At 42.0% G+C, this 26,771-nt stretch overlaps 1 protein-coding gene across 1 annotated transcript in view; it reads left to right on the forward strand.

Annotated features, from left to right (window-relative positions):
* The first annotated feature begins 20,456 nt into the window (after window positions 1-20,456).
* Window positions 20,457-26,771, forward strand: part of LOC111142438 (SMAD family member 4) — a 53,553-nt gene continuing 47,238 nt past the window's right edge. The window contains exon 1 of the mRNA XM_022495568.1: window positions 20,457-20,577. The gene's annotated coding sequence lies outside the window, so the exon portion shown is untranslated. The remainder of the gene's footprint in view (window positions 20,578-26,771) is intronic.

Below are 26,771 nucleotides of genomic sequence, written 5' to 3' on the forward strand. Positions count from 1 at the left end.
TCCTAAAGTGACTGTAACCATTTTACTCTCCTCCTAGCACTCCCAAGTACTCCACATCCTTGTCAACACTTGATATGGCAAATCTTTTTAATTTTAGATATCCCTGTGGCCATGAAGCAGTATCTCATTGTGGTGTTGTTGGGGTTTTTTAAGTAAGCTCTACACCCATTGTGGGGCCTGAACCCATGACTCTGAGGTGGTGAGTCACAGGCTCTACTGACTGAGCCAGCCAGCCCCTCACTGTGGTTTTAACCTGCATATGAGTGAGCCTCTTTTCCTGTGCTTTCAGTCATTTGTCTATCTTCTTCTGGCATATTTGGCCTTTTTTATTTGTACTATTTCTCCCCATCTCCCTGTCCCGGTTTTTTTTGAGATCCTATTAATGCAAATGCCCTTGAGGCAGCACTCGTAGTTCCATAGGGGGTGGTTTCTACTAAGTGAGGCCTTGGGAGGAAGGGATGATGGTAGATGAGGTTGGGGAGGCCTGGGGATAGGTGGGGTTTGTGCTTAGGGCAGAGTGAGGAACAACGAGGGGCTCTGGATCCGGAAAGTCAAGACTAGCGCTGCTGTTATTTGTGTAGATGTGAAAAGGTATACAGTGTTGTTGCTGCTATAAGTTTTAACCTGGACGTGATTGACAACAGAAGGTTTGCTTTGGCAATCACTAGGGATCAATCGGCCTGTGGGATTGCATTTCTAGATCCCTTTTGCCAACTTCATTACCGCCAGGTGAAAATGTCTGAGAGCCTCGTGGAAATAAGTTTGCCAAAAAGGATGGGACAGAAGAACAAACATTTGACTGATTCCTGAATGGAACTCACTCGATTCTCACAACAACCTTAAGTTTCTTTCGAGGATAAAAACTCAGGAGGGGAACTGCCGGGTTTCAGGGATACCTTGTCCTATTTCCATAATGCCAGCTGCTCTCCGAAATGACTTTCCAGTTTATGCTCTGCTCCCACCAAGTGCACCTTAAATGTCCTGGGCCCCACTCACTGCCAGCAGGAAATGGTAGCTGATTCTCTTTTTTCTTTCTTCCAATCTGAAATGGTATTTAGCTTTAATTTACATGTCACTGATTACTAATGAGCTTAAACATCTCTTAGTAGACTTGTTAGTCATTCAGATTTCTTCTGTGAATTGCCTCATCATATCCTATGCTCATTTTGTTTTCTGTTGGAATTCCTATCTTCCATAAAGCTATCTCAGAATTTTTAAAATATTATAAATCTTTATTTTGTGTTGGTTTTGAAGATGACAAATAACTTTTCCCATTCGATCACCTATTAGTTGTGATTATGATGGCCTCCATAAGACAGACATAATTTAATTTAATCAAGCCTATGGATTTTTTTTTGGTCCCCTTATAATTTGTATATTTGGCATCTTTTTTAAAGAAAATTTTCCCACCCCTAAAGTCCCAACAATATTCTTATACATTTCCTTCCATTGGCTTTATGATTTTGTTTTTCAAATTTAGGATTTTTTAATAGATTTTATTTATTTGTAAGAGAGAGAGAAAGAGAGAATAAGCAGGGGGAATGGCAAGGCAGGAGGGAGAAGCAGGCTCCCCGCTGAGGAAGGAGACTGATGTGGGACTCCATCCCAAACCCTGGGATCATGACCTGAGTCAATGGCAGATGCTTAACAGACTGAGCTATCCAGGCATCCCTCAAATTTAGGATTTTAATCTGTTTAAGGGATTTTTTTTTTGTATATGTTATGAGAGTCAACTGAATTTTTCTCCTTAGAGCAAAACAATTTTTCTGTCTATCTACTGAATAATTCATCTATTTCCCATTGATTATTGGAGTCTTTCTATCCCAAGTTCACCATATTAATACCTGATGCATTTGCTCTTGCTATGCCAGGAGCACAACTGCTCTGATGATTCCAGATTTGCAATGTGTCTCATTATTTGGTAGGGTGCATCCCTCCCCACCCCCTTTTGCTCTTCTTTTCAGATGTATCTCAAGTATTTGTAGATATGTGTTCTTCTGTATATATTTTAGAATCAATTTTCTTCACTTAGGATTATGATGCAATTACATTTAATTTATAGGTTAATATTGGGAGAATTACTGTTTTTATAATGTTAAATTCTTCTAGCAGTGAACATAACAGTATGTTCTTGTTTATTCAGGTTTTCTTTTATGCCTTTTAATTGAGTTTTACATTTTTATGTGCATTATTGGGTAGTTTAATTTCTATATATTTTTTAGTTTTATAACTACTGTAAATGGTATCTTGTTTACAGGGTTCGAAGGTGTAGAGGAATGCTGTTGCTTTCTGTATGTTTCCCTGCTATGTGGCAACCTTCCCAAACTTGTGTGAGACCTAATAATTTGTTAATTCTCTTGGGTTTTCCATATAAGTGACAATAACACATTTCTCTCTTTCCTTCCAACCCTTGAACCCTCTCATAGCATTACATTGGTCAGTCCTCTATCTCTGGCTCAAACAGCAGTTGTGGCTAGCAGGTCTGTTTTGTTTCTGAACTAAAAGTGATCACAGTTACGGTGCCTGGGTGGCTCAGTGACTTAAGCCTTCGGCTCAGGTCGTGATCCCAGGGTCCTGTGATTAAGCCCCACATCAGGCTCTCCGCTCAGCGGGAGTCTGCTTCTCCCTCTCCCTCTGCTTCTGCCTGCTGCTCCTCCTGCTTGTGCGCTCTCTCTGTCAAATAAATAAATAAAATCTTAAAAACAAACAAATAAAAGTGATCACATCTGAGGGTTCACCCTCTAGAGTCTTTGACCTCTAGATCCTCTTTTAAAGGGCAACCTGGTTAGGTCAGGCTCACTAAGGTCAATCTTTCTTAATTAATTAATTGTATTTATTTATAAGATTTTATTTATTTATTTGACAGAGAGAGAGAAAAAGCATGAGTGGAGGTGGGAGGGGCAGACGGAAAAAGAGAAGCAGACTCCCTGGGAGCAGGGAGTCAATGAGGAGCTTGATCCCAGGACCCTGGGATCACAAACTTAGCCAAAGGCAGACGTCTTTTAAAAAGACGTCTTTTTTAAGCCTAAGCCAAAGTCCTTAGGCTTAACCAACCAGCCGCCCAGGCGCCCCTTGATTAATTTATACTTAACTGATTTCAGAACTTTAATTATATGTCTAAAATCCCTTCATATCTTTTCTTATCATATTCCTTTGCCATATAATATGACTAATCACAGGAGTGATATCTCATCATATTCACAGGTGCTGCCCACACTCAAGGGGAGGAGTTCATTCCAGGGTTTATCTCTGTGGGGCTCATATTAGAATTCCACCTACCACATCCAACTCAGATTCAGGACTGTGTAACCTCATCTGTATAACATCTATATCTCCTTTCTGTCATGTCAAATCTCAGTTCTCAATAACACTAATATAATTCCTCATTTACTTTATCCTGCCATACACACCACTAACAGTCTCGGAATAATAATGCCAAGACTCTACCACCAAGGTGATTGTCAAAATAGATTTTAAGATGTGTATTTGTATGTTTGTATTGCAGTTCTTTTGTCCTAGGCTATGTCCCGCTAGGGATGTGGAGTCCAATGCCTTGTTTTAAAGTCACTTCCATGTGCCGACAACTTGAGAGAGTGAGGTTCATTTGTTTCAATTTGTCTTCACTTCTTAGGGATTGCTTTTTAACTTAAATTTAATTTTATTTCATAATTATGCTAAAGATTTAAGTAGTTTTATAGTGAAATTCACACAACGAGGTACATTTAGAGCATTCTAGTTTCTCACTCCTTGTCTCTTTCCTCCTCATAAGTAGTTTTTAAAATTTTTTATGACTTTAGTTTCCCATTGTTCTTCAATATCAGCAAATATATATATTTTTATATAGTTTATATATATATATGTTTATATCTGATGGAGCAGGGGAATCTCATCATGATTTCAAATTTTTTTAAAGATGTTATTTATTTATTTGACAGAGAGAGATCACAAGTAGGCAGAGAAGCAGGCAGAGAGAGAGAGGGAAGCAGGCTCCCTGCGGAGCAGAGAGCCCGATGCAGGACTCAATCCCAGGACCCTGAGACCATGACCTGAGCCAAAGGCAGAGGCTTAACCACTGAGCCACCCAGGTGCCCCACAATTTCAAATTTTTTTAATGGCTATTTTTCTGTTTAAAGTTTTCTGTTTCTCCATGGGTCAATAGGTATTTTCTGTTTTTCTAGCTGTGTATCCCCCTCATCGACATTTTCAAATTTATTAGTGTGTAGTAGTTCATAATCTTATTAAAAATGTCTATTTTGTCTGTAAATTATTTTTTCCTTTTAATTATGTTTTCTGTTTACTTGTATATCTTCCTGCTTTTTATTGATCTTATGACAGGATTTTTTAAAATCATCTTTTGATTTTGTTATTCATGTTTATTGCTTTTCCCCTCCTCCCCAGCACCTTGTATCATTGATTTTTGCCATATCTTTATTATTTCCTTCCTGTTTATTCCTTTGGGGTTTGGCACTAAACACTTAGCTCATTTGATTTCAGTATTTCTTATTTGTTAAATAAATGTTTGTAACACTGCAAATCCCATTAAGCACTACCTTATGTACACTTTGACACATGGTGCTTTCATTATATTTTATAATTTCCCTTATTATAATTTCTTTTTTCTAGTATTTAATAGTATTTTTAACATCTCCAGATTTTTAGGAGTTTGAAGCTATTCTTTAAAAAAAAAAAAAAAATTTATTTATTTTAGAGAGACAGAGAGGGAGTGAGTGGGAGGAGGGGCAGAGGAAGAGGGAGAAAAGCAGATTCCCAGAGGAACAGGGCCCAACCACGATGCTGGCCCAATCCCAGGAACCCTGAGATCATGAACTGAGCCAAAATCAAGAGACCACATTGAACCTCCTGAGCCACCCAGGGGTCCCCTAAAGCTATTCTTTTATTAATGATTTCCAAATTTATTGTTTGTGATAAAGAACATGGCCCAATTGTTGTTAATTTTTTAAAATTCACTGAGGAGCATGGCTAGTAGGTGAGTGATCTCTGGAGTCTTCCATATATTCTTGAAGAAATGTACATTCTTTATTTGTTGAGTACAAAGTTCTTTACCGGACTGAGCTCACTAACTGAGTCAGTCGACTGACCTCCAGGGCATGTAAGGTCTTCTTTGTCCCTTAGGATGTGTTCCCCCTGAAAGTCTATTTTGGGTGACACTGAAATTGCTACTCTGGAGGTCTGTTGGTTCATATTTACTCTGCATCTCTTTTTCCATCTCTTACTATTCAAAGAACGATTCACTGGGCCCTTTCCTGGCCAATGCTGCACAACAGCAGGGCAAGCATCAGGATGCCCTGGAGCTAAGTTCAGCCCCTCAGCTCGCAGGAGGGGAGCCTTGGCTGTCTCTGAGCCTGCACAGCACCCTGCTCATTTTCTTATTTTCCTCTCCCACATCTGCCTTGTTCATTTCCATATTCTTATCTTGCAGCACAGTGCCTGATATCTGGTGGGCACTCAGTAAATATTTGTGCAATGAATGGAGCATACAGCCTTCTTAGGAAAATAAGACCCCTTTAAGAAGTTGGAATTTATGGAGCGCTGACTGCATGTTAAAACTTCTCCCCACATATGACCTCTCTGATCTTCACGCCTACCTTGCTCTTCTCTCGTACCCTGCCCTTGCTTCGCTGGTGTTACTGTTCCGTGAACACACCGACCTCATTGCTGCTTCGGAATCTTTACACCTGCTCTCCCCAGGTGTTGGCATAGCTCATTCCTTTGCATCATTCAGGTCCCTGCTCAAAGGCCACCTCTTCAAACATCTTCCCTGAGTCACCCCATCTAAAATACTACTACTCCGTACCTCTCCAAATCTGATCCAAATCCCATCACTCTCTATGGTCTTTACTTAAGACAGCAATTATCACTAATATGATTCGTTTGGCTCCATGTTTATTGTCTGTCACCCACCAGAAGTTCTTAGAAGACAAGGACTTAGTCCGTACACCACTGTACCCTCCTCTATAGTAAGTGTCCGGTAAACAGTAGACACTCAGTAAGTTTACGCCGGGTGAGAAAATTTTCCTTTAATCCTCAGGGAAATAACATTTTTAACAAGCATGATTATACCTAGTTCTGTAGAGGAAGTCATTAAAGCTGAGAAAGGTTCAATAGCTTGCCCAGGAGCACAGGCAATGGAGCCAGGATTTGAACATGAGCTCATTTGACTCACAAGCCCATCCCTAACCTCCACCTCTAAGCTGCTGTCTGCTAATGAAGTAGAATGTAAACACACAGGATAGGAGGAAATCAAGGGCCAGGGTGGGTAGCTAGCTTGTGGCTTTCTGGATGAGGAGAGTTGGGCCTCTGGATAAGATGGGGAATGGTGGAGGGAGGGAGGGAAGCAGGGTAGGCCGACCTTGGGCCTGGGCCTGCGATGGTCCACGTGGCCTTTTCCTTGGCTGAGGGATCGGTTGGGACTTGCTCCTGGGGGAGCAGTGAGGACGGAGGGCAGTTTGTAGGGGAGCACCGCACAAGCCTGCATTCCTGGGCCTTTCGGTCAAACCCTCCACAAAAAACCTCTGCCAAGGAGCCTTTGTGGACTGTGGCTAAGGGAGTCAGGCCCGGCATTCTAACTAACATCCCCCTCCCCCGGCCCCCGTGGCCTCTGGCAGGATCAGACCAACTCCCGAAGCCCGCTCACCACACCAGCGATCTGTGTGCTGGGAAGGGCGGGCCGGGCGTCCAGTCTGCAGAGGCGCTTCGGAGCCAGAGCGTCTTTCTTAGACGGGGTTGGTCTTCCTGTCGAACCAGGTGAGAGCCCACCCGTGAGCCAGCCTCCCTGAAAAGCGGGCGGGAGCAAACGGCTACCACCACCAGGGGCCCGGGCTGCCTGAGGCCGGCAGGGTGTAGAGTTCTCACTTCCTTGCTGATGAAAGATGCGCGCGCGGCGGCGCAGGTGGTCAGGCCGGGGAGGAGGCTCCACCCGCAGCAGCGCTCCCCCACGGGAGTCACCGTGCGTGGGCGGCAGGGGGTTGGGGGGGGGTGGGGGTAGGAAGCGTAGCGACAGTTCAAAGGCAGCAGCTGGTGCAGCTTGTCAAAAGGGCCCGGGAAGTGAAAGTCCACCAGGCATAGGAAAAGGGGAAGAGAAAACAGCAGAGAGGGGAGTGGCAGCAGTCACTGGGGGCAAGGGAAAGGCAAATCTCGGAGTGGCAGGTGTTGTGGGAGCTTCTGCCAGGCACCTTTTCTTGGAGGAGGGGACAGCAAGGCTGAGTCTTAGAATCAGGGTCCTGCATCCTTCCCACAGCCCGTTCTGAGGGAGGAGCAGACGCCAGGTAAGTGCTGTTCAAACGCACACAGCATCCTTCTTCTCCTACAAAAGCCTCATTTCCACCTCGAAAAAGTGGCACTTGATTATACTCGAACCCTTTAAAAGAAAATAGTAACTGCAATTTTCGTCCAAGGTAAAGTTAATTACTTTCCTCCAGTCTGTCTCCCCAGAAAATTGCTTTAAAAATAAGAAAAGAGGGGCACATGGGTGGCTCAGTCCTTAAGTGTTTGTCTTCAGCTCAGCTCATGGTCCCAGTGTCCTGGGATCAAGCCCCACATCAGGCTCCCTGCTCATCAGGAAACCTGCTTCTCCCTCTCTCACTCTCCCTGCTTGTATTCCCTCTCTCTGTCAAATAAATAAATAAAACTTAAAAAAAAATAAGAAAAGATTTTGGTGATGGTAGGGTAATCTGCTTTTCCCCTGAGTTGAAAGTTCAAACCCTTTGCATAAATATTCATTATAAGAATCTTTTATCACTAAAAGGATGCCAACTCTACCTTAAAAAAAAAAAAAGTTTTGTTTTTGCGTTTGATGTAATTGTTATTTCCAGCATCCTCCACCCTGCGATGTTCCCTTTTGTGCCTGTGACACCAAGTGAGTCAGATGCCACGTTCACTTGTTTGGACCAAAAACCATGTCGTTTTAAGGCTGATTTGGAGTCTTCTAGGAGAAGAAAGAGGCTGGATAAATTTTAGGTGGTTCCGTTAATGTTCGTCACCATCCAATTCCTCAACCAAAATAAAGCATGGCACCTAGTAGGCTCACTCAGCATGTTTCCTGAATGAGGGATTTTGGAAAAAAGAAAGCCGAGTTTATCATTGAAAAGCATTGGAAGTAGATGGCATCACAACTGTGGACTGCCTCCTGAATCAGGTGGTGTTCCTTCCTATTCCCCTCCTCAGGAGATTTGGCATTCAAGGCCCTAGAGGTCTGGGATGTAGAGTCTAGAGTCTTGCATCTAGAACTCTGGTCCAGGGACGAGCTGTATCATCTCCTCTAGGAGCCTGTTAGAAATGTGGATGCTCCGTTCCTACCTTGGAGTCGCTGAATCAGAATCTGCATGATCATGTTCAAGATCATGTTCAAGGGCACCTGGGTGGCTCAGTGGGTTAAGCCTCTGCCTTCAGCTCAGGTCATGATCTCAGGGTCCTGGGATCAAGCCCAGCATCAGGTCCTCTGCTCATCAGGGAGCCTGCTTCCCCCACCCCCTCTCTGCCTGCCTCTCTGCCTAATTGTGATCTCTGTCAAATAAATAAATAAAATCTTAAAAAAAAAAGATCATGTTCAAGTGGAAGAAAAACTGTTTGAAGGTACCTGGGCCACTTCCTTTTGGAGGCACCTGGTCAGGAGGCCCTTCTGGGTCTTGACTTCAGATCTGGGTTGCAGGACAGTTCCACACTGCACTTTGTACAGAGCGCTGGAGACCACAGAGGGTTCCAAATCCAGCTCTCCTATTAAAAGAACTTCATTACATGGGCAGGTGACTTAAAAAGCTAAAGAAACAAAAAATCAGTCTTAGAGAAAACTTACAAGAATAGTACAAAAACCTTCTGTATATCCTTTACCCAGATTCACCAATTGTTAACGTTTTCTTTCTCTACTTATATATTATTTAGGAATTAATGGAGGGCTAGTTATACACATAGGTCTGCCTTTCCCCTTAATACTTCAGTGTGGACTTACTAAGATTAAGGACATTCTCCTACATCACCGAAACACCAGTGCCAGATTCAGGTGGAGGCAAGGAACGTCTGAGTCAGTGGCCCTGAGAGGGCTTCCTAGGAGCCTTGCTTACCGCACCTTAATCCCGGCCCTGCACACTATACTTACCCAAATCGGGAAACCTAACATGGATTCAATACTATTATCTAATCTACTGTACGTATTCCAGTTGCATCGGTTGTCCCAAGAATGTCCCAGTTTTTCTATACCCAACTCAAGACCATGAACAGCATGGTCATGTTTATTGGGTGTCCTTCAGTCTGGAACAGTTCTTCGGTCTGTTTTCCATGACGTTGACATTTTTGAAAGCTATAGACTAATTATTTTATAGAATGGTCCTCCATATGGCGAAGTTATTTTTAATCTCTTGACGGTTCAATTTCACCACCGATAGATTGAGAATCGTTCCTGCTTCATGTTGAATTGAATAAATCCAGCCATCTTATAGTCATGACACATGGCTGGTGTACATGGATTTAAAAAGTTAGCTAATACTAATTAGGTTCTTGTCAGTACCACGTTAAGTGCTTCACCAGCATGATCTCACTGAGTCCTCCCTATAGCTCAGTGACATAGGCTCTGTTTTTGTCTCTGTTTCACAGGTGAAGAAATGGAGACTTAGAATGATTTGTCTACTGTCTTATAGCTAGTAAGGAGTGAATGGGGACCTGAACCAAGTCAGCCTGCCTCTGAGGACTATTTGCTTAGTAACCTTGTTAGGGATGCTTACCTAAAATGTTAAGGGTTTTTTTTTGTTTATTTGTTTTTAAAGATTTATTTATTTATTTGAGAGAGAGAGAGAGAAACAAGGTGAGGGGCAAGGGAGAGGGAACAAATCTCAAGCAGATTCCCTGCTGAGTGTGGAGTGTGGAGCCTGACTTGGGGGTCGATCTCATGACCCTGAGATCGTGACTTGAGCTAAAATCAAGAGCTGGACACGTAAGTGACTGAGCCACCCAGGCACCCCTAAAATGTAAGATTTAAGATAAAATTTACATAATATAAAATTTACCATTTTAATCATTTTATTTTCTCTTACCTTTATTGAGATATAGTTGACATACATTGTGTAAATTTAAGGTATACAATGTGATGATTTGGTACAGATACATATGGTAAAATGATTATCATTATAAGGTTAGTAACACATTATTCATTTCACATAATGACTTTTTTTTTAGGTGGTGGAAATATTTAAGATCTCTCAGCAGCTTTCAAGTATATAATACAGTCTTGTTAACTAAAGTCACCATGCTATATGTTAGGTCCCTAGATCTTATTCATCTTATAACCGAATATTCGTACCCTTGGACCAACATTTCCTCATGTCTCCCCCAACCCCTGGTAACCACCATTTGACTCTTTGTTTCTATGAATTTTAACTATTTTATTAATTTGTTTGTTTGTTTATTTTTAGTGAAGAATGGTTGACACACAAAGTTACATTAGTTTCAAGTGCACAAGTTTATTAACTATTTGAAAGTGTACAACTCAGGGTCTTTTAGTATAGTCACAATGCTGTACAACCATCAGCACTAATTCCAGAACATTTCCATTACCTCAAAAAGAAACCCGTGTCTTTCAGTTCCCCTCCTTCTATCCCCTGATAACCACTAAATCTGCCAATCTTTCTGTTTCTATGGATTTGCATATACACACAATGGAATACTACTGAACAATAACAAGGAGCTAACTACTGATATACACAGGAACATTTTGGATCTCAAAAACAACACGCTGAGTGAAAAAATCCAGATGCAAAAAATTACGTGTTGTAAGATTCCATTTATATGGAATTTTAGAAAAGCCAAAACCTTAAAAACAGGAAGTGTGGCAGTGGTTGCCTGGGGCCAGGAATGTGGGGGTGGGGATTGACTTGACCGCAAAGGGGCAGAAGGCAGTGTTCCAAACTGGATCGTGTGATGTATACCTTTACCCAAATCCATCCAACTCTCTATGTTAAAAAGTTTGTCAATGTAAATTGTACCTCAGTAAAACCGTAAAAACACAAACATACATGTTCTCCATACTTACCAGCATATCTTCCTTCATAGTCTGGCTCCATATCTCTTTCCAGCCTCACCTCACTTCACCTCTCACCTCTCTCCTCTATGCATTCAGTCAACAAACATTCTCTGACACTTGCTGCGTGCAAAGTCCTCAAGAGAACTTCTGCCCTCAGGGAACTCACAACCTAGTCAGAACAAAGATAGGGCTCCCAATCCTGATAAACATCAGGGATCCTAGAGGATCACCAAATCTTTTTTTTTTTTTTTTTTAACTCATCTTATTTATTTTTGTAAAATAATCTCTACACCCATCATAGGGCTCAGACTCATGACCCCAAGATCAAGAGTCCCATGCTCTTCTAACGGAGCCAGCCAGGAGCCCTGATTATCGATTGAGTCTTAAAGGAGAGGAATGAGCATATACGTTCCAGTCACTTTGAATTTCAAGTTTGAATCAAGTTTCAGTTTAATTTTTTGAAGAAGTAGTGCATTTTACAGGGTTCAAGAATAAACGATATTAATACAGTGAAAAGCTTCCTCCCATCCAGTTCCCAGTCTACCCTATACAACCTATACAACCATTGTTGTTATAAACACATACTATTTTTCTTTCTTTTAACAGAAAAGATAATATACATATCATTTTGGACTTTGCATTGTCATTTGGCAGTAAACCTTTGAGATCTTTCCATAAGGGTACAGTGAAAATTACACTCTAATTATAGTTATGTAATATTTCATTGTATGGATGTGCCCTAATTTATTTTATCCAGTCTCCTTTAGGTAAACATTTGAGTTTTTCCAACAACCTGTTATGGCAAACAATGCTGTAATGGGTACCCTCTTATAAGTGGTGTATTGGGTTTTGTTTTTTGTTTTGTTTGTATATATGTATATCTATGGCTATATATTGAATTCTTTTTTCATCCATTCCACAAACACGCCAACCACTTTCATGTCTGTAGCCTGTTTCTCTGCCTTGAAAGTCTTTACCCAGTCCTTTTCTATTGGCAAACTCCTACTTTACCTCAAAGTCCAACTCAAATGCCACTTTCTTGTGAAGGCTTCTGAACTCCCACAGCCACGTGTTGTTCCTTCTCTTGTTTTCTCTCGGTATTCCATGACCCCATCATCAGAATGATCTATTAACACTTCTTTCTTGCCCCAGTAGAGTAGGAGCGACTCAAGGGCATGGACTATAGTAAATTTATCTCTGAATCCCTTTGTAATTGGTACCTGGTAAGTATTGAGGAAAATGCGCACTGCAGGAATGGTTCAGACTGACAGAGGGGTCTGTACTGCTCCTGTCCCTTGCTTTCAGCTGCCTCTTGGTTTGTGTTGCTACTTAGAGGACTGTGGCCAGACAAAGGTGGGCTGTGATTTCCCTTCCCCTCCCACCTAATTCCTTCCTTCCTGCCTCCACCCCTTCCCTACCCTTGGGATTCTGTCCACAGCTGCCTTTGTGGCCCTTGCTGGATCTGGAATGGATAGCAGTTATTATAGCTTTTCAGTAAATTAAGATAGATAAATAAATAAATAAATAAATAAATAAATAAATAAATAAAATGGAGCATTGGCTCCACCCATCTTCTCTTTCTTCATCAAGTCTTTGGCCTCTTATAAAGCTGAAAGAACATATCACTTGAGGGTCAAAGGCACATCAGTTGCTCTCAAACATAATTTCCTGCACTTTAAGTCAAAGGAGATGACAGAGTTTGCTATTGTGCTTTAGGAATGTGGGAAATGCTTATAGTGTTTAGGTTAATCAATCTTAAATGATTTTCAAGGGCAACTTAGATTCTTTTTTAAAAACATTGGGTTAACTCTGAAATGTCTGAATGTCATGAAACTCATGGCTGGACCTGTCAATTGCTAGGTCACTTCTGTATTAAAAATTATTCTATTTCTGCCTGGCTGGGCAGTGCTGGAGGTGGGAGCTCTCCCTCCCTCCACCTCTGGAATGAAAAGCCAAAAGCTCTATATTCTCCTTACCCTGGAGAAGCTCCAAGTCCGGGATGTGAGCCATCAAAGAAAACAACAGGGAAAGAAGGCTTTCAAGCCTTTGCCTCCCCAGGTCAGAGATGGATATGGATTGAGATATTTCACCTGAAGAAGTCTCAGGAAAAGTGGTAGCTTAGGTCCCTTGGAGTTCTTTGGGATTGTGGTCTTCAGAATTTCTTGCTTGCATGTCTCTTAAAAGAAATTTGAGAAACCATGCTTCTTCTTGTACTTTTAAAGGTCATATCTAAAATGTTTCATCTTAAGTTTAAATAATGGCAAAGTTTGTTATTTCTGGCATAATAAGTATTGGCATTTTAAAATAAGATTGTTACATCATTCTGTAAGTGTATCCAAGGGGATCTAAATATCATAATGTACCTATCATCCATTTAAAAAATACATGAACAAGCATTTCTTAAAAAGAAATCCTACATCACTCTTTTTCTCGTTATCTTGTATTTCCATTCCACCTGCTCCTGAACATGATAATATGAGATTTTAGGCTGGAAAGTCTTTTATTGCTCAGCCTATCATATTTCCCTAAAAATTAAAAAAAATTTTGATTGAGTCTCCAAGTTTAAAACATTCATCTTGACTGTATTATTAATACAATCTCAAGGGGCGCCTGGGTGGCTCAGTCAGTTAAGTGTCTGCTTTCGGTTCAGGTCATGATCTCAGGGTCCTGGGATTGAGCCCAGAATAGGCTCAGAGGGGAGTCTGCTTCTTCCTCTTCCTCTGGTTCTGCCCCCCTCCACATTGTGCTCACTCACTCTTTCTCTCTCGAATAAATAAAATCTTTAAAAATAAATAATTTTGAATACCTAATTGGTATAAACAACATAAAATATCATACATTTTGATGAACTATTAAATTTTCAAAAAAATTTTATTTATTTATTTATTTATTTGACAGAGAGAGAGAGAGTGAGAGAGGGAACACAAGCAGGGGGAATAGGAGAGGGAGAAGCAGGCCTCCTGCTGAGCAGGGAGCCTGATGTGAGCGGGGCTTGATTCTAGGACCCTGGGATCATGACCTCAGCCGAAGGCAGACGCTTAACAACTGAGCCACCCAGGCACCCCGATGAACTATTAAAATTAAAATTTAGAATAGTTTTACAGGAATAAGATACAGTTTAGATAAACTTTATCACTAGTTTTCACTGTTTTGGGGAAGAAGCATGAAACACCTGTTCATTTATTCAACAATTTATTAAGCTCCTATTTGTCAACAGCAACTCTAGTCACTTGGGATATGTTAGTAAACATTACAGAAAAATCCCTGACCTCGTGGAGCTTACATTCTAGTGGGAGGCAATAGATAATAAGCAATAAGCATAATTATAAGTAAATAATACAGCGTATTAGAAGAGCTATGAAGAAAGACAGAGCAGGGTAAGAGGGATCTAGGGTGTAGTGTAGGGTTCAAAATGAGTTGTGGTTTAAAAAAAAAGTTAGGGTGGGCCTCATTGAGAAGATGGCATTTGACTAAAGATGATTAGGGAGTTAGGGAGTTAGCACTGCAGATACCTGGGGGAAATGTGTGCCACGCAAAGGGAAGTGCCAACACAAAGGCCCTAACTCAGGAATGTGGCTGATATCTAATACTAATAAGGCTGTAGCAGATTCATCCAGGAGAATAATAGGAGATGAGATTAGAAAGGTAATGATGGAGTGCGGTGGTGGTGCAGATCTTGTAGAACCCTGTAGACTACTGTAAGGACAAAGACTTTTACTCTGAGTGAAATGAGGAGTCATTGTGGGGACTTAAGCAGAGGAGTGACATGATTTGACTTATGTTTTGGGAGGATCCCTTTGGTTAGTATGTTGAGAACAGACTCTAAGGGGTAAGACTGAAAGCAGGAAGAGCTTTTATTTTTTTATTTATTTATTTTTTAAAAAGATTTTATTTATTTATTTGACAGAGAGAGAGATCACAAGTAGACGGAGAGGCAGGCAGAGAGAGAGAGAGGGAAGCAGGCTCCCTGCTGAGCAGAGAGCCCGATGCGGGACTCGATCCCAGGACCCTGAGATCACGACCTGAGCCGAAGGCAGCGGCCCAACCCACTGAGCCACCTAGGCGCCCCAGGAAGAGCTTTTAGAAGACTAATCCAAACATGAGATAATGGTGGCTTAGACCAGGGGGTAGTAGCAGTGGAGATGCTAAGGGAGGCTCTGAATCCAGACTAGATATGAGATGTAAAAGAAAGAGGGAGGTCCAGCATGACTCTAGGGTTTTTCATCTGAGCAATTGGAAGGATGGACTTGTCATCAACTGAGACAGGAAAATTGGTGGGTTGAACAGTTTGAGGGAGAATGTTTTTCAGTTTGTGGCAAAAGTTTGAGATGTACAGTAGACTGCTGGTTATTAGAATCTGGAGTTCAGATGAGAGGTCTGGGCTGAATACATAAATTTGGAAATGTCATCATATATGATGATATCATGTATCTCTGATACTGGTATTGAAAGTTAGAAGGCTTAATGAGACTCACCAGTGAAATGAGTATAGATATAAAAGAGAAGAATCCAAGGAATGAGCCCTAGGTCATTGCCAGGCCCTGGGTCTGGGAAAAGAGAATCAACAAAGAAGAAATAAGACAGGGAAAGAGGGACCAGTGATGAAGGAGGAAAACTGAGATGATATGGTTTAAAAAAATGTGAATCAAGTAATTAGCTGTGTTAGCTGTTACAGACAGGTCAATCAAGATGAGAGTTCCAAATAAATCATTGGACTTAGGCAATATGAAGTTCATTGTTGACCTTGATAGTTTTGATAATGTGGTAAGGATAAAAGCATGAATGGGGTTGCTCTAAGAGAAGGTGGGAGACGGGCTCAGCTGGACCCCTAAAATATGCCACATATGTAACCTTGTGTGCATTGTTATGATTCTATTATATATGTATATAGTCCTATCATAAGCATTGTATTTGGCATGTTTTTGAACTTTTTATAAATTTTATCATATGGCATGTATTCTGCTACAGAGAGGGGAGAACTAGAGACAGAAAGCATAGAAAACTCTTTTAGAAGTTCTGTTGGAATTGAAGTAGAGAAATGGGGCAGTAGTTGATGGTGGAAGTGGGTCAAAGAGATTTCTTATGATTAGAGAAATAACTTCTTATAAGTGATTCGAATGACCCAGCATAGAGGGAAACATTGATAAGTAAGGGGGGTGTAATTGCTGGAGTGATGTTGATGATCTTGATTAGGCAAGCCAAGATTGGGATTCGGTGTCTTAGCAGAGGGACTGCCTTTGGCTAAGAGCATGGAAAACTCAACTACATAATGGGGGGGGGGTAAGGTGGAGAAGAGGTTAAAGATGTTGGTATGTGGGTATGGGTAGATGAGATTGTGGGATTCTGTGAGATTTTCATTTCATTGCTTCAATCTTCTCAATGAAAAAGAAAGCAAGGTTGTTAACTGAGAAATGAGGATGAAAGGGAAGGAAGTGTAGGTTAGAGGACAGAGAGGTGTGAAATCCAGAAGAATGGAGGAAGGAAGTGGAATTCTGGAGCAGCACTAAGGGCCCACTGGTGGTTAAAGGTGGTGAAATTAAAGTGAAACTCACTAGTGTGATTGTGTTTTTCTCTAGCCACTTTCAGATGCAGGGGTACTGGTGTGGAGTAGGTGGACAGCTGGCTTGACCAGGATTCTGGTTTTGCCAAGCATGCAGAGCAAAGGGAGAAGAAAGTACTGGGGTTGAAGGTGTGTGCAATGGAGTGATACAATAATTGGCCAGGGGTTTAAGCTGGGTAAGTACAGGAGAGAGTGGATATGTACTTTGAACAATTGCTACAAGGAAATTTGGAAATGAGATAGTATTCAGAGTATAAGATGTTTGAAATTGTGATTATGATGAAATTGCAGTTTGATAAGGCTTCTGAGATTCTGTCCATGGGAGTGAGTGGTTACGTTAGGGTAGGCCAAGATCTCTGGAGAAGAAGTCAAAGAACTGAGAGGTCTGGGTATTGGGAAGATCATCCACATGTACATTAGAAGCACCTAGAATTAAGACCAAAGTGGTATTGGAATGACTGATGGGAGCAAATAGTGAAAAAATGAAGGGAAATGGAAGCAACGATGAGGGGTCCTGTATAACAAGATTTAAACCTGCACATTAGTAGTGAGAGGGGGATGGTCTATTGAGGAGCAAGGAGGACATCCACCCCACTTCCAGGTACAGTCTGAGAGGCTTATGGTCGAGTTGCCCGAGTTGGCCAAGTTGCCACCACTTGGGAGGGTGGCAAGAGATTCACTGTTCCAGGGGGGAAAGTCAGGTTTCCCTTAAGCAAGAAAGTGAAGACAACCTGAAGAGAAATTCTGAGGAGGTTGGGTTGCAGGGATTATTATTTGCATAAATAAATCGATGGGTTAGTGGACTGTGATGTGGCCCCACGTGATCCCTGCCTCCTGGCAGTCATGCCCTTGTGTGGTCTCCTTCCCTTAAGTGAGGTGAGAGTGGGACTTGTGATTTGCTTCTGGCCAGCAGAGTATGGCAAAGCTGACATGATGTATGTGACAAGGCATACATGATTATATTACAGAAGGTTGTTACCAGCATCTTACAGAGACGTTCCCCCTTGCTGGCTTTGAAGAAGGAAGCTGCCATATTGTAAGCGTCCCTACAGATAGTGCCACATGACAAAGAACTGAAGGGGGGTGCCTGGGTGGCTCAGTGGGTTAAAGCCTCTGCCTTCGGCTCAGGTCCTGATCCCAGGATCCTGGGATCGAGCGGGGGCTCTGGCTCTCTGCTCAGCGGGGAGCCTGCTTCCTCCTCTCTCTCTCTGCCTGCTTCTCTGCCTACTTGTGATCTCCATCTGTCAAATAAATAAATAAAATCTTAAAAAAAAAAAAAAAAGAACTGAAGGGACCTTCAGCTGACAGTGAGCAAGGGGCCAAGGCCTTCAGTCCTACAGCCAGCAGGTAACTGAATGCTGCCAAGCACAGTTTGGAAGTGCATCCTCTCCCAGCCAAGCTTCATTATGTGATCTTGCAAAGGACCCAGCTAAGCCTTGCTTAAACTCCTGACCCATAGAAACTGTGAACTAACAAATGTGTGTTGTTTTAAGCTGCTAAGTTTTTTCTTTCTGTTTTTTTTTTAAAGATTTTTTATTTTCTTATTGACAGAGATCACAAGTAGGCAGAGAGGCAGGCAGAGAGAGAGAGGGGAAGCAGGCTCCCTGCTGAGCAGGGAGCCCAATGCGGGGCTCCATCCCAGGACCCTGGGATCATGACCTGAGCTGAAGGCAGAGGCTTTAACCCACTGAGCCACCCAGGCTCCCCTAGCTGCTAAGTTTGTGGTTGAATTGTTATACAGTAATAATTAACACAGATGAGAATGGAAGAGGGTTAGTTACAGCGATGTTACTATTATCTCCACACACATCCAGTGCAGAGCCCAAAATGGGGCTTGAATTCACGATCCTGAGATCAAGACCTGAGCTGAGATCAAGAGTCAGCTGCTCAACCAAGTCACCCAGGTGCCCCTAGAGCGATGTTACTTTTAACTCCTTCTGAGGTATACTGCCCAGGAACCACATGTTAATCTATTACCAAATCACCTGCTTAGACCTTCCTTCAATTATGTTGATAGCAAAGAAATGGAAACAGCCTGACTTGGGAAAGAATTTATAACCCATTCATTCAGGTCATTCACTTTCTCATCATAACACCAAGTTCTGAATTGTCCCTTTGAATTACCTTGGAGGTTTTACATCTTGGGTTGGGGTGCCTGGGTGATTCCGTCAGTTGAGTGTTGGGCTCTTGATTTGGGCTCAGGTCGTGATCTCAGGGTTGTGGGTTTGAGCTCCTCATCAGACTCAGCTCTCAGCACGGAGTCTGCTTGGGATTCTCCTTCTTCCTCTCCCTCTGCTCCTTCCCTACCAGCACTCTCTCTTTAAACAAAACAAAACAAAACAAAACAAAACAACAACCAAAAACATCTTGAGTTGATGATGCACCTTAAGTAATAGGTGAGAGTTTTAATTTGTTCCGTCAGGTGGGACAGTTTTGAAAGGGGATGCTCTGTCCTCAGGTGATTTCTCAAGCTGAACAATTTTATTAAATAGTATATATAGCAGGGGTGGATCTGTAAATGAATTACCTTAAAACTAGTCTTGGAAAGTCTTCCTGAACCCCAGGAGTAAGGACCATTGAAGATGACAGTTGTAGAGTCTTTCTAGCAGAAGAGGTAAGAGCACAGGATGTGATGGTAGGGAAGACAGCATGGAAATAGGGTAGGGGGTAGGACACTGTGTGTGAAAGGTAGGAGGGTGAAGAGACTTAAGAAATGATTTTAGAACTCCCCAGTATTTAGTTTTCATGTGACCCCCGAATGGAAGAATTTTCTAGGTGGTAGCAAAAAATAAAATAAAAATTTAAAAATTATATAATTAGTATGTGCTTTCTGAAACTTTTTAAGTATAAAAGAAATTCATGCATCTTGGAAAACTTTCAAAAAGAGTATTAATTCAAAAGCAGAGTTTATGCTTTTCCCTACCCAACAAGTAACCTAGTTAACAGGTGTGTTGTAGGTCCTTGAAGGTCCCGTCCAACTCTGAGGTTCCACCGAAATCTCTTCTACTCACTTTTCCTAATACCTGACCAGATTCTCAAATGTGTGATTCCTCGACTCTCCTGTGCATCCCTTAAGCCCAAAAGGGATTTGGCAAGTTTAAACACTTTTGGATCTAGTGATCCAGGGCTGGTGGAAACGGAAGGTGCGGTCGTTGCCAGTTTCTTTCCAAAGTGAACCGCTACAACCACCTTCACCCCGGAGCTGTCTGTCCAAGTCTAATTTTTGTGCCCGCAGGTCCTCAAAACATAAGGGCCGGCTGATCGCTATTTATAAACACTTACTGGACGCCCACTCTACTCCGAGCTTTCTCGCGCTGCTTGAGTACTTTTCTGCAAAGGGATGCCAATTTTTCTGATGAACTCCCTCCAAGCAGCCCTTTGTGGGGCAGCGCCCTAAGTCAGGGCCGGAGCCCAGAACGGGACTCTGGGAAGCCAGCCGACTCGTGCTGCCTCACCGGCGCAGGCGCAGAGCGACCCTCCCGTCACTCCGGGCGGGAGGCGGGGGCAGCAGGGAGAAAGGAAAGCTGCGGGGGGAAAAAGGGCCAAACCCTGAAATTACCCGGATGTGGTCTCCGTGCGCGCATGCTCAGTGTCCTCTCGACAAGTTGGCAGCAACAACACGGCCCTGGTCGTCGTCGCCGCTGCGGTAACGGAGCGGCTCGGGTGGCGGAGCCCGCGTTCGCGCCCGCCCGCTCTCCTCTGAAGGCCCTTCCCGCCCTCCCCTCAACTCCACAGCCGCTCAGGGGGCGGGAGCGGGTGAGGGGAGCCGGGCGCCCCGCGAGAGAGGCACCCCGCCGCGGGGCGGCCCGGGAGCTCGAGGCGGCCCGCGCAGGCAGCGGCGCGGCGCCGAGAAGGGGCGGCCTGGCCCGGACGCGGCGGGGCGGGGGCCGAGGAGCGCTCCGGTCCGCTGGGGGAGCGACGGGCCCGGCGCCTCCGCGGACGAGCGGCGGCGGGAGAGCGGACACTCCTCGCCATCGCCCGAGCCCAGGTAACGCGCCATGTCCCCTCCCCTTCCCCCGGCCGGGCCCGCGCACCCCGCCCGCAGCTCCCCCGCCCCGGGGCGGGCTCCCGGCGGCGGCGGCGGGGAGCGAGCGGGAGGCCGGCGGGTGCGCCGGGAGAGCGAGAGCGGCCCCCCTGACGAGCCGGGCCGGCGGGGCCGCGGCGCCTCGCCTGTCCCCGCGTCCCTCGGGCTCCGGGCTCGGTCCTCCGGCCCCGAACTCCCCTTGCGGTGTGTGGCAGAATCAAGTTGAACTCGGACCGGGACTCCTGCCGCGGCCGCCGCTTCTCTTTGTTGTTCTTGAGTAGTTTCACTGTCCGCCCCAGCCCGGCGCGCTGGGGAGGCTGGAGTGTGTCGCCTTGGGTATAAATGAAAGTTGTAAATGGCCTGCCGTCATTTCTTTTCTCAAGGAAATTTTTGTTTTCTCTTTGTCCTTTACTTTCCCTTCATGGTTGTGTCATTCCAGGTTTTGTTTCTGGCTTTGATTTGTTTACTTTTTGAGTATTGTGGGTGATGGCGGTATGCGGGAGGCAGCCTAAGCACCTAACTGACCGCCACCCCAACCCCACCCCACCCCTAATAAAAAATAAAGACACAGTTTATCTTATTGCTGGGACTACAAGTACTGAGCGTGAAATTGGTGTAGGATATAGGGCGGTGGCTCCATCACATGCCCCAAACTGGGGTTGTAATTTCTCAGGCAAGATTTTCAAAGAAATGGGTGTGTGTGGTTAACTAGAAAGATTTCTTTGCGGGTATACGTAGGTTTTAAAAAAAAAACTCTGTTGGTGATAGATAGCTATTTTCCCCTTTGAAAACCCCGGCAAATTTTTTTTAATGAACATATTTATTTCTAATTATTTATTTTGAATTTAGTTTCTTAATGCCTTTAATTTTTGCATCACACTTGAGGGTGAAATTGCCGGTTATTCCGGAATTATAAATACAAAACAATGTGGAATCATTTTAATTAGTCCGAATTAATTTTTGAAAGGCATGTAATATTGGCTAATTTTTGTTAATAACCTTTGACTTTTGCCAGAATTAGCATCTTTTTAGTCTTGATGACAGTTCGATTATGTGGCTTTTGAAAAGTAGGTTCAGTATTTTTGTTGGAAGAGACCATGTCGTCTTAAGAGAGAATAAAGAAATGCATATTTTCAAAAAGTAATCAGATTTAGAACATTGCATTGGGATAAATTTTATTGTGGATTTCATAAATTGCCTTTGCCTTGTTATACAGAGACTAAATATATTTCAGTTGAAATATAGCATCGTAAGTTCTAACGTGTAACTTTTCTTTTTCTGCTAAGGACTTCTTATTTTCCTTTTTGAAAAGTTCTGATGTGCTTAGTTTATGACATTTCAAGTTGTAAATGATTGATATAATTAACATTTTAAAATATGATATTCTGCTAATGTTTCATAAGTTAGATGATTTTGTTTTCTTAAAAGGACTTGTTACAGAACAGAGTAATACAGGCAGGCTAAGCATTTAGGATTTGCAGTATTTTTAGGTCTAAAGGTGATAATGAATTATGTAGGTTTAAGTTGTTGGAATTAAAACTAAAAGCCTTTCTAGAGAAAATTGATAAACCATTTTGTGACTCTGTTAATAGAAGTGGCTTTTTCTTTGCTTTCCAGGTTTTTGGGTGAGGTTGCTTTAAAGAGGTATTACATCTTAGTTTTTTTTTTTGTTTGTTTCTGAAGTGGGAGTACCTAAGTAGAAGCTTCTCTGTTTAGCTAAATGCCATCATTGTAAATCTTGAGCTTAGGAAAGAACTGCAAATCAGTTGCAGATTTAATGAAAATTTGGGCTGAGAAAGTGAATTTGAAATTTTTAGAATATGTTTTATATGGATCATTGGCCTTTCTGATGACTTTGCTGCTTGAAGCAATTCTGCTTATACTATGAAGCAGCAAATCTTATTTCTAAAAATCTACGTATGCTTCACTTTCTTAAGCTGCATTTTAGTTGAGCTGTTTCTTTATGTGTGAATTATTTTTTCTGCATTCCCCTGTAGGTGTCATTCCCCCCCCCCCAATTAAAGAGCAAGCATTAAACTCATTTATGCTGCCCAGTCACACTATACCTCTCTGGCTTGGAAGCTGGGTTTTTTGTTGTTGTTGTTGTTGTTTTGTTTTGTTTTGTTTCTTCCTGATTGAACTGGTGTTAAAGTAACATCATTAGACACTATTCTCATTGAGCTGTAAATTGCTGAGGCCTCTACTAGGGCAGTTAACCCTGCAGGATCTGCCTTGTTCATTACATTTAAAATGTGTGATTTGTCTCATCTAAAATTTTGCCTATTTTGGTGAGTGAGTACATTATTTTTCTTATGTTTAAACTTAGTTCTACATTGTCCACCTCTAGCTCATGCCTAACTTTTTTTCAGTTTTCGTTCAGTGATTTTTAGAGTGAATGGGTCTTTAAAATCTTAGTTGACCATTTCAATGCTCATTGTACATGTTTTGATTTCCTTTTTTTCTAGAAGATTGTGTAGTTAGGCAGAAATCTTTGCTTTGCTTAAGTGATTAGAGGTTGACTGAAGTGATGCTTAATCATGTGTAAAACTAACATGACTAGAACAGTTTCATTGATTTCATTATTTTCTACACTAAATCAAAGTTAAAGGACTTGGATAACCATAACACAGGATATAATTTTGTTAAATTATCAAATTTTGGGCTTTCTACTCAACAGTTGATGAAGATTTTATTGTTTTAAAAAAATTCAAACAGTTAATATGTGTAGATATTCATTTGAGCAACTTTCAGTATGATACTGTTTGCATCATAATATGGTAAAACATCTGCTTGGTAATGAGTCCGATTTAGAATTTCTGGATTTTTTTCTCATTTTGAAATGTGTAATTTTGGTGATGGGAAGTGTGGCTGAATTCCAGTTTCTCAGGAACAAGGTATTTTAGGTTGTGTCACCTTGACATTATTTTGTGGTGTGGTTGGCATCCAGGAAAATTTGTTTTAACCATGCGAGTGGATAGAAACTAGGGTAGTGCTTACTTATGTAAAACTAAGATGATAGGTGGTCAGAATCTTATAATTTTAAGTCTGGATTATTTGCTACTGCAAATTATATCATAGGTCAGATAGATACCAAAGACTGGTTGTAAAGATTGTCTAACATCTTTTTTTTTTTTTTTTTTAAGATTTTATTTATTTGACAGAGAGAGAGAGATCACAAGTAGGCATAGAGGCAGGCAGGGGCGTGGGGGTGGGTGGGTGGGCAGGAAGCATGCTCCCTGCTGAGCAGAGAGCCCTGTGCAGGGGAGGGGGGCTCCATCCCAGGAGCCTGAGATCATAACCAGAGCCGAAGGCAGAAATGTGTAGACTTAATCCACTGAGCCACCCAGGCGCCCCTATCTGTTATAACATCTTAATTTGAAGTTGTTGATAATTGCAAATACATTTAAGCTAAAAAACTGTATTATTTGAAATGAGAATTGTTTGCGCTTTGGAGAACTTGGAACTGTGTGGGGTTCATCTTTTTATTGCCTCTTTACTCCCAAGGTTTAGGACAGTGGTTCTCAACCTTAGATGCATTTTGAAATCTTCTGGGGAGCTTTGCAAAATACTGGTGGCTGGATCCCACCTCCCAAAATTGATTCACTTGGCCTGGGGTACAGCAAGATTAGAGTTGGAGGTGGCTTAGTTATTAGGGTCCTCTAACTTTATATTTTGAACTGTTTCACTTGTGTCAGTTTTCCATCCTTTAATACAATGATGAGCATATGTACTGTGTAATCATCTCACATCTAACTTAATGGGTCTCTTGAAGGTATTGTCCCTTTTATTTTGCGTCAGTATTTGTCCCTTCATTTGTCCCTCTTTCCCTTCTTTTCTCTTCTTTGTTCATTTTTTTTCAAATCATTTGAAATGTCTGGTAGCAAGTTCTAGGGACTTGTATTTCCGTGATAAGAAGTTGGTATAGCGTTAGTATTCCAAATAGGAAGTTGATCTTTTTCTTAAAGTACTCTAAAATGTTTATTTGGTCTCCTTTTAGAGACTTGGGACTTTGTTTAGGTGCCAAAATTAGCATCTAAACTCCCAGTGGAATTTCGTATTCAAGGGGGGTTAATCTGGTGAGAAACCGTACATTTTCTAGGCATCAGTTAACTGGTCACTTGACTGGTTCCTGAGAGGCAAGTTTGCATTTCACTTTTGCTGTCAAGAGTTAAGTTGTGTGCTGTGAGACGCTCAGCAAGCCCAACTAGTTAGCATTTCTATAGAAATGATCTAAGGTGGGCATATTCAGTTCTCCATTTACATCACTTTAGTAGTTCCTAAGTGCTGGTTGAGGAGTACATGCGTCTTCATCTCTGGAAGAGCTATATTTTTTTTAAATTATTTTTCTCTTCCCACGCTCAATTCCAACACAACAAACAGATTCAGAATGGGAATTGAGTGGAGGAGGCATGGGAATCTGTATGATTAAAAAATGATTAAAAAACTTCTTGGGGCGCCTGGGTGGCTCAGTGGGTTAAGCCACTGCCTTCTGCTCGGGTCATGATCTCCTGGGATCGAGTCCTACCTCGGGCTCTCTGCTCAGCAGGGAGCCTGCTTCCCTTCCTCTCTCTCTGCCTGCCTCTCTGCCTACTTGTGATCTCTCTCTGTCAAATAAATAAATTAAAAAAAAAACAAAAAACTTCTTGATCTTAAAGGCTTTAGATATTTTGTCCTTATTGCTTTGCTTTGATATGTGACAGGCTTTATTTTGCAGTCATTGATGCACTGGAAAATTTACTTTTTTTTTTTTTTTTAAACACTGCTACTGAATATTTGTCTTTTGTAGTAAGGTATGATTTCTTTATTTTAATGTGGATGAATTCAGATCTTTTTCAAGTCAAAATGTGTTTCTAAACGTAAAACTTAATTAAGGATATTTATCAGTAGTATTTGCTAGTGAATTCTAGAGCTTATATCAACAGATGCTTATCATTGTAATAATTCAGTCATCTGATGAAAGGATGACCAGAAATAATACTTAATGGAGTAAGATGAACCAGGTATCATTGTATGTAAACATACTGGGTACATCTGTGTCGTAGATATGCCACACTAAAATTAAAGGAAGAATTTTATGTGTATAGATGTTGAAATTAGGCAGTTAGTTAATAGTAAAGAAAAATGACATGACTCTTGTGCAATTAGTTTTTTAATCAGTTGCATATATTCATGATACTGCAGTTTGTTTCAGTAATTTGTAAAGTGAAATGTGTAGACTAGTATAAACTAGATCAGTGCTTTGTAAAACTGACAGCCCCTCAAACTCCTAGAGTTCTTTTTGGTTGGGGCCCCACTCTTGATTTATAGTTAGTAGGGCTGGGCTAACCTGCAGGGATTCTGAAACACCGCTTTTGAAAGAATAAGGTAGATGAATTGATAGTTTCCTTTGTTTCAGAGGCTTTATGACATGTATTTTTCAGTTTATTATAATTCACCTTAATTTTCAGTTTTTTAAAACAGTGTTTCCCAAAGTGTAGTCCACAGACTCCTGGGGTCCCCATGACCCTGTTCTTTTAGGAGATTCATGAAGTCAAAATTGTTTTTGACATAATAAAACATGTTACGTGCTGTTTTCTGTGTTGGCATGTGCACTGATGGTGAAGAAGCAGTGGTAGGTGATAAACCGCTGGCATCTTCACATGAATCAAGGCAATGGCATCAAACTGTATGAATCTTTACTGTGTTCTTCACAGCCAGAATACGTTAAGCGTTTGAAAAAATGTTTCACTTTAGAGTATCTCTGGTGAAGCAGTAAAAAGTTTTTTTAAAATCTCTGCCCTGGAGTGCATATCTTTTTAATACTCAGTGCGATTAAATGGAAGTGTGCATAAAGTTCTTGTGTACATCCAAGTACAAGGTTCATCTCTAGGAATAGTACTTGTGTGGTTGAATTGTAAGGTAAATTAGCTCCTTTTTTTTTTTTTTAAAGATTTTATTTATTTATTTGACAGACAGAGATCACAAGGAGTCAGAGAAGCAGGCAGAGAGAGAGGGGGAAGCAGGCTCCCCGCTGAGCAGAGAGCCCGAGATGTGGGGCTCGATGTGGGGCTCGATCCCAGGACCCTGAGATCATGACCTGAGCTGAAGGCAGAGGCTTTAACCCACTGAGCCACCCAGGTGCCCCGATTAGCTGCTTTTTAAAGTGAAATCTCTCTCTT

Source organism: Enhydra lutris, unplaced genomic scaffold (assembly GCF_002288905.1).
Source record: "Enhydra lutris kenyoni isolate GAN:26980312 unplaced genomic scaffold, ASM228890v2 scaffoldscaffold8, whole genome shotgun sequence".
Taxonomy (NCBI): Eukaryota; Metazoa; Chordata; class Mammalia; order Carnivora; family Mustelidae; genus Enhydra; species Enhydra lutris.